The sequence below is a fragment of the Geospiza fortis genome, unplaced genomic scaffold (genome assembly GCF_000277835.1).
Source record: "Geospiza fortis unplaced genomic scaffold, GeoFor_1.0 scaffold174, whole genome shotgun sequence".
Lineage (NCBI taxonomy): Eukaryota > Metazoa > Chordata > Aves > Passeriformes > Thraupidae > Geospiza > Geospiza fortis.
In genome coordinates this window covers 571,604-580,545 of record NW_005054480.1, presented here as the reverse complement: position 1 = coordinate 580,545, position 8,942 = coordinate 571,604, and the positions used below count along the sequence as shown (strand labels likewise).

At 39.2% G+C, this 8,942-nt stretch overlaps 1 protein-coding gene across 1 annotated transcript in view; it reads left to right on the top strand.

The window, feature by feature from the left end:
* SUB1 (SUB1 regulator of transcription) overlaps positions 1-2,328 on the top strand; it is a 14,856-nt gene extending 12,528 nt beyond the window's left edge. The window contains exon 5 of the mRNA XM_031063066.1: positions 1-2,328. This exon is cut by the window's left edge and continues 874 nt beyond it. The gene's annotated coding sequence lies outside the window, so the exon portion shown is untranslated.
* The last annotated feature ends 6,614 nt before the right edge of the window (positions 2,329-8,942 follow it).

Below are 8,942 nucleotides of genomic sequence, written 5' to 3'. Positions count from 1 at the left end.
TTCCAGGTTTGCATTAAATTCATTCTGGAACGCATAATCAGTTATGGAAAAGGAGTGGTTTACCTGTCTGTAGGCTTTTTGTTCATTTGAAAGTATTGCATAAACAATGATGCTTAAATTAGACTGTAACACAGGTTAAACAATCAAACAGGGTTAAAACTGCTGTAGCCAAAATGTCTGTCTGTCATGTTTCTGCCTCATGCACGCTCTGCCCAGACCTGGCGGTGCTCCCTGTGTCTCACGTGTGCGCGGCTGGTTTATCCCTGCGTGGAAGGCGCTTAGCGTGCGCAGGGGGATTACTCGGTACACGGCACACCATGACCCAGCGAGCTTGGCTGGTCAGCCCCGCTGCCCTGGACAGAAAAGCCTCTGCCCCATGGAAGCTCTGTTACACAAGATGCTGCCTTTGGAGGAAGGGCTTCTGGGTGACGCCAAGTCACAAACAATGGAAGGGAGAATATGATGGAGAACTTGGAGATGTAAGGGGCGCACCAGGGTGGAAGTTAATGGTGCAAGATCAAAGTTTGCTGGCACAAAATAGCTACAGTGAAGAAATGGAAGCAGAATTTGGAGGAGTTCATTTTCTGACATAATTAAGCGAAGCAAGAAGATAAAACAACTTTATGAAAAAGAACATTTCAAAACTGGTGAATGTCCAACTTAATTAGTTTATGTGTAATTTTCCCATTTGATGATAACATTGTCTCTAAATTTTGTATAGACAAGATTTACTGTTTGTTTAGTTAAAGAACATTTTGATATATTTGTTTATATTGCAGACATGATTGTAAGTGCCATATGCTTGTCTGTTTATGTGCTGCAGAGTTCATAATTCAATGCAAATAGGCATTAAAGGCTGAGGAAGAGAGACTTCATCAAATTAAGTGCATGTTGCTTAGTTAAATATGTCACATATCTTCAACTGCTTTTTAACTTACCCACTGTTGATATATTACAAATAAAATTTAAATCTGTTTTTGTATAGCTCAAGAAACCTTAGGTTTTTAAGAACTGGTTGAGGGTGAATAAAAGGGTGAGGAGATGTTTGTGATAGCAGATGTGGTTTTGGGCACAGCATTCTTTTTTGAGTGACTCTTAACACCATATAGGGCTATGTGGACCAAATAGAATAAATATGAAATAGCTGCTAAAATTTCACAGATGAGTGAAATAAATTGCTTCAGATCCCTATAGACAGGTTCTAGGTGTTTTTTATTGCAATATATATATAATGTGATTTTGTTCCTTTAAGTCTGAAATTTTACAACCAGATTTCATGCATTTTACCTCAGAACTTTGAAGTGGCTACTTAAAAGTGCATAGTTACATTAGAGGGAAGATTGTCCTCACTTAGATTACTGTGCTGATAGGTCAGTTGTGTTCAGGAAGGTGGGAAATTAAAACCATTCATCTGGGGAGATTGAGTGAAAAGGTTTAATATAGCAATTAGTTTTCATGTGGAAGTTGATGGTAGAGGTATTCAAAGAAATTAGTATTCGTTAACTACGAACTATGAGTTATTAGTAGATATCAAAAGAGACAAGTCAGTTTCACAAATGAACTCAAAATGGGATGACTTGGTCTGGCTTGTAATATGGTAATATGCAAGTAACCTCAATAAAAGTGTGACACATTCAGTATTATTTTGAAATAAATGCTAATGATTTGTCATGTAATAATCTGTAGCTTCTCTTAATTTGAGAAGAAAATTCAAATTTTTTTTGACTAAAGATTATTTTTTGCAGACAGTGTTAGCTAGGATTTGTGTTGAAGTGTCCATGGAAGAAAATTGTGCATGTATGACGAGGCTGTCTAATGCAAGATAAAAGCCCTGCTCCCTTCCCATTTAGGTGATGAAAGAGACATTTGATTCTTGGTGTTTATGCAGGGCATATTAGCAATATGTTTTATAAATAAGGCCTACTGTGGAGCTTAGGGGAGAAAACACATCACAGAACTGCCAAAGTACTGTATATGTGATAATCAAATTGTCATGTACCATGTTGCTCGTATGTATAGATGTTCATATTGAAAATAAACAAATGCAGTACTAATTTTGGTATTTCTTTTAAAGAAGATGGCCCTGGTTATGTATGTATGTGATCTGTTAGCAAAAAAAAAGTTGATGATTGTAATTCTGGTAACTCAAATGTCTTATTGTTAGCCATGTGGAATGTTTCATGTTTTGCTCTGGTGGTGTCCAATGCAGAGAGGCCACTGGAAATAGAGCCCTTCAACTGTAATTACCTTAATGTTAAATAAAAAATGGTTAAATGGCATATGTGTAATAACATTTTGAACACTTGGAAATAAAAAGACTTCTGTTGACATAGTGTTATTTTTAATAGAATTTTAGCTGCACTATAATGTTATGGTACTTGCTGTTTGTTTCTTGCAGCTGTTGTAATTTGGGAATTTGGAAACTTCATTATCTTATATTTGGTCTGTGTTTGCGGGTAGAAAGCTGATTGTGTAGCCAGAGGGATAGAAATTTTTCACCAGGATGTGAAAAACAACTATCATGTAAATACAGAAGCAGCAGATACAAGCACATTTTCAAACATCAGCTAGGAGGAAAGTGCCTGGTAAGTTGTTACTGTTATGAGATTGGCTGATTATCTTTTTTGAGTGGAGTTTCTCTTTGACTGAATGTTGCCACAGATGAGGTACAAAAACCTTAGGCATTTGTTACCATTGCTCAGTTCTGTCTGCATAGGCTTCTTCGGGAAGGTTATTTATTTTTCACACACTTGAAGTGATTGATCTGTAGAGGGTGGATTAATTAGTGGACTATAGCCTTGAACCTATCAGACTTTTTTTCAAGTAATTTTGCATAGTTTAGCCAGAGAAACACAAGTAACTGTGGGTCAAAGGGGAGAAATGGTGTGAGGGGTTGAAGGAGGGTCATCATGTCCTCCCTAATGTTCATTCACTGCCCTCCCCTTACTGATGGGGCTCATCTCTGGAGCTCCAGTGACTGCATGGAAGAGCATTCCACTGTTTGTCCTCTGGTGAATCAAGGCTGCATGTCCCCTGCTCGCAGTTACATAGAAGTGTGAACACATCTCCGGGGAAACTGAAGTAGATGGTCCTTGGCTTAATGATGGTTTATCAGGGAAGCTTAATTCTGCTATCATGTGAGCAGAAGGACATGCTGCCGGTCATGGGGGTACTCTAAGAGCCTGGCATGTGTGCCCTTGGTATTATTGGACTTGATTTAACAAAAATTTTAATAATTTTTGTTGTAATAATTTTTTATAAGATCTGCCTGATTGGAATTTTTTTTTGTACTTCCATTCTGGTTTCAGTGATTTCATACGCTCATCATTGATCAGATGTCTAATGAGGTAGGGATTGAGGCTGTGTTGAGGACTCAGGTTTTTAAAAGTTACCTGTTCGAAGGAGGTGAGCTCTCAATCTTAAAGGTTAAAGGAGCTTACTGTAGAATGGCAAGCTGGTGCAGTTAGCAGACTGTTCCAGGAAATCTCTAGCTGTATTTAATAAGGCTAAAAAAGAACATGCCTGCTTGGTCAGCATGCCTATAGACTGCTGTTAAGTTATCAGCACTCGGGGAGGAATTAATGAGATGAAAACTGTTGAAGTAAAGAAATGGTAAGATTTTACATAACCCTGTTTATTTGTGTTATCTAAAAAGCTTTTTCACACCTTAAGAAATTAAATGCTTTATGCTTTCACTAATAACCTAATGTGTCAGGATGATTTTTACACTGTTGAAAACAAAGCTCATTTCATCTTAGTTCATCTTAAACCTCAGTTTATCTATTCTCCAAAATACCCTCACACCCCAGATCTGAGAGAGAGGTGAATGATGGTATACTAGGAACAAATTTGAGGTTGTCATTACCTAACAACTGGCTGCTTGAAATTAAAGCTAGGCAGTGTATATTGCAACATCGTTTTCAGTGTGTTTGTGGCATTGATTTTATGTAACCTCTTAAAGTTTTTGCTAGCTGTATCAATGTGAAATGGCTTTGCTGTTTCCTCTGCTTTACATTTGCCATCCCTTACTGAGATCTGCATCTCCTTTTGTATTTCCTCTACTCTGACTGGAATCATCCATCTGCCTCTTGGAAGACAGATGTCTCTGGCTAAACTCGTGCTATCACAAGACAAGAAATATCTCCAAGATTGTATCCTGGTGGTAATTGACAGATAAAGCTGCTATTGCTAATAAAGGTCAATGTGTGTATGTATAAATTTTAGCACTGTGATAAAGTGCCCTTAAAATAATTGAACTACTCATGCCAACATGCATACTTCCCAAAGGAAGTAATTTTCTTCATACTTGGATTATTGTCTGCAGTGAAAGTACTGGACAAGTGCTTTTCCCCATGAAGTGATCATGAACAGCTTGGAGAATACCAGTGAGATAGTTCCTGGGGAAAAAGTGATGAGAGCTGGCACATGGATGGATATCCTTGTCATGAGCAAGGGTGATTGTAATTGCAATGGTTTGGTCAATGGAAAGAAAACTTGTCTGTGTGGGTTGCCTGAAAAGTTCCTTAAGTGATCTGTAGTACATGAGTATCTTTTATGGTGATGTAAAGACTGGCCTTCTGTCCAAAGAAACCTTTTAACAATATTAATTTTCCATAGGCCTGTTTCTACATAACCCAATAAATAAGTTACCTAGGTATTTCCATCACTCCTATAAAGGTGTTTGTGCCTTGGTGTTTTGATTTTGTGGCACTTTATTTTGGGAAACTGAACTTTTGTCCTTGTGATCCTTAAGGACCTATGAAAATCCTTATTTTTAACTAAGTACTACAGTTTTGGATTTTGAAAATCAGTTGCAGAGATCATGCTTGGATGCATTTTCTGCTAGATTACTAGATTGTTACCTGGCTGAGACTGTTTGCTTTGTAGTCTGAGTAACTGTTGAAAAGAGTCTGTTAAACTGCAAGCTTGTGGTCATGCTGTGTGGGAAGGTGAGGAGAGGAAAATTTACAGATAAAGAAATTAGTTATTTTTCAGAACCTTTTCAGAACGTGATCTGGAAACAATATGTTTGCATTTAGAAGGCAAAAACTAAGCCCAAAACCACTAAAAAGCATTCCACTTAAATTTGAAACTGCTTCTGTTCAAACACAGGTTCATCAAATGTGTCCTTTTTATGAAATGCTATTGAAAAACCTAAAAGCAATGTTTGAAGAAGTCTTTAAAGAAATCTTCATAGATAAACACTACATTTACCAATACAAAATTGTTAAAGCTAAGTGAATTTATACCAAGATATAATTTTTAACTGACTTTGTGGTTTTGACACTTTGAAACAATTATCTTAACTAAATAGGTACGTTTCTGGGAAGCTTTGTGAGGACTTTGAAGCTTTCCACAAGTGGATGTCACATCCTTGGTTGAAGGAAGAGAGCTGTTAACTTCTTGTGTGGAAGTTTTGGACAAAGTGGCTGCTGAGTACTCTGGGCAAGGAGTTTGATCTGCTTTAGGTCAGTATCACCTCAAAGCCTTGGTACTATTGGTCTGGTGTCTCAAATGAAGGGTGCAATAAACAGGTTTTAAGAATTTTTTGTGTATTCCACTGAAGTAAAATTTGCATGTATATTTAGCATTATTAATTAAACATTCTGTTTTGTATGGTTTTGTCTTCAAGAGGATTGAGATTAGAACCTAATCAGGAAATTCCTAATTCTGCAATTGATAGTATAGTTTAGATAATGTTCAGATATATTTTGCGTTTGGTTTCTGCTTGAGTCATTGGTAATGTGCTTTCATTGGCATTGTCAATCCATACAGCATTTAGGATGGGAGTCCTCACGCGAGGTAGGGGAATACTTTTCTATTTCTAAACAGATTTCTATTTTCATTACGGATCTTTTGAATGCAGGATGTATGGAAAGGGTAGAGAAGTGGAACAAAATAACTCGTATCACTGCTTTTCACTTCAATGCATGCAAGATCTGAATTGAAATAATTCATATGAAAGAGCATAACAACCTGATGGGAAATCTTAAGCAGTGTATGTAACAGTTCAGACAAGTGAGATATTTTTTCTTTTTCATCAATAAACCTCAATAATGACTTTCAAGTAACTTATATTTTTTCTAAGAAATATTCAGACAAACAGCTGTATAAGGGTCTACTACATGCAAGTTTTCTGCTGGCAGCAATACTTAAGTAATAAGTTAATGCAGCAAATATGTGTTTATCACCAAGTGGTGAGGTTAGTGATGGGCCTGAGCGGTGCCTCGGCTCAGGCATCGCCCACGAGCCGGCCGGGCTGATCCTGGTGAGCGCCATGTGGGGCCGCATCTCCTCAGGGACCGAGGCCCCCGGGCCATGTCTTGTCAGGACATAACAGCAGCAGCCCGGGCTGGGACCAGACAGAGCTAAAGCTGCCACAGCCACACAGGTGCACAAGGGCCAGGCAGGGTTTGGCTGCAAGTCCCTCACTCTGCCCTCCGAGTACCTGTGGCCGCCTCCAGCCACTGAGCTCTGCTGCTCTCCTGCTGCCGGACCCTGACGTCCCTGGCAGCAGGAGCAGCTCTCCAGGTCACTCCTCAGGGCTGAGAGACTCTTTACCAGTGTCTGATCTCTACAGCGAGGTAAGGAGTACTTTACTTTCAGCCTAGAAGTATATTGTGTGCTAGTGACATTTATATATATCCATCTATTTATTTATTACAATATCCACTTATTTATTACAAGTGTGTTAAATAGTACAGCATTTGACAGCTGTCCGAAATGCTAAGTCATCATCTAGGTCTTTGTCAGATCGCCCATTAATTACTCTCAAGTGATCACTTAATCACCATTTGATTAGTATCTAATTTCTAGTCAATCATCAATTACTTCTCATTTGATCATAATTAAATAGTTAATCAAATTCTTTTCCTTAACAACTCAAGAATGACTTGATAAATCACCAGCGATACCTAGGTGTCACTCCATGCACTTGGATTTCTTGGCTGTGGAGTTGTAGAGTAGAAAATGTCACTGCAAGTATTTATTGTAGAATTGGACAGCTGTTTGTGTATGGCCTACAGCAACACTGCATTACTGTGTAGGAAAATATTTCTAAACATTCCAGATACTTTCTTATCTTTTAGAGTCAGCCTCCTCCGTGTTCTGTGGAGGGCTTTGTTGGGAAAACATTATAGCCACCTCAGAGGGAGTATTGGGTAAGGATGGCCCATAGTTGTGAATAAAGCTACTTGAGTTCTCTGTGCTGTTGGCTGCTAGTAGTGCTGAGGCATTTGCAGCACTCAGAAATGAAACATCTGTGGGAGGCCTTTTTTCCACTTCTTGACACATGAATCTTCAGTAAATACTTTGAATTTGGTTGGACAGGGATTTGAGTCATTGTTTTCAAAGTAATGAGTGTTGAAATGAAAAACATAGTCTTAAATAACACCTTCTTACTGTGATAATGATGGGACTGGGGATTTAGAGAGAAGTTCTTGCTAGTGCTCAGGAAAAAAGTTCCTATGTCAATTCCTTGAGTTGAGTTAATGGCCCAGTGTTTTGTAGATATATTTTTGTCTTGTTATGCAATTTCTTAAGACAATGTTCATTGTTCAAGATATTTAGAATAATGTGTCTACTGTTGCTAAGAATTCTGTTTCAGCCTGTAGGAAAGCTGTCTGAGCAATGAGATGAAAACCAGCACAGATCACACGGATCACATAGTGCCTCTGTTGCCTTAAGACTTGCTATTTCATATAACACTAAGCATTTACTGCTCTTAGATATATGAAATTTACAATTTTGATGAAGATGGATGGCTATATCTGGACTTCTTGGCTTGTCATCTGGTGAGATGGGCTCAACTCGTATCTGTTTTTCTGGTACTGAAATACAGTATTTTTTGTGCCATGAAGTGTGAATTTCATGAATGATAAGTAACCTTGGTATAGTCCTACTTCTTGGGATCCTCCCTGAGCTATCTTTCATCCCAGTCAGCTTTTCAGGGCCAGTCTGCATACTTCCTGGGGTAGCAGGAGCAATGACACCTGTGAGATCCTGCTTTCTGCTTTGCTACCTGTTCCTTCCAGCAGTCCCTGGCACCTGGAAGAAGTAGACACTAGCCTTCCTAAAGAAAGTCTAAACTGAAAGGAAACCAGGTACTGTTGCAAAGTACAGCAACAGTCTCTTTGGACCTTTTTTGATGGGAAAAAAGTAATGCAACTGGTGTATGAAGTGCATTTCATAGAATCACAGAATGATTTGTGTTGGAAGGAACTTTAAAGATCACCTAATTCCAACTCCCCTGCCATGGACACCTTCCACTAGACCAGGTTATTCAGAGCCCTGTGAAGCCTGGCCTGGAACAATTCCAGGGATGGGGAATCCACAGCTTCTCTGGACAAACCTGTTCCAGTGTCTTACCACCCACAGGGTAAAGAGCTTATTCCTAACACCTAATCTAAACCTGCCATCTCTCAATTTAAAGCCATTTATCCTTATTCTATCTCTACATGCCCTTGTAAAAAGTCCCTCTCCAGCTCTCTTGTAGCCCTTTTAGGTACTGGAAAGTGCTATAATGTCTCCCTGGTGCCTTCTTTTCTCCAGCATGAACCACCCCAGCTCTCTCAGTTGGTCTTCATAGGAGGGGTGCTACACCTCTCTTGATCTTCACGTCCCCTTTGGACTCTAACAGATCCAAGAGCTTCTCATGTTGTTCACCTCAGAGCTGGGCACAGTACTCCAGATGGGTGTCCATTTCCTATTCCAGTAACTTGTTTGCAGATGAACATTCACCTCCTTGTGAGAGTCTGTCTGAAATCCTGCATTTTTCTGCCTCACGATTGCCAAAAAGACCACTGAAAAACCTGTTGAGCCAGTGCAGGGTGGGGAAGTTGTGTGCCTCTTAGCTACCTGTCTCCATAGGTAGTTACCTGTCGACTTCATGGGACATTCTGCCCCCTGATTCCAAACAATGGATCTGGACTCCCCGCCTCTCG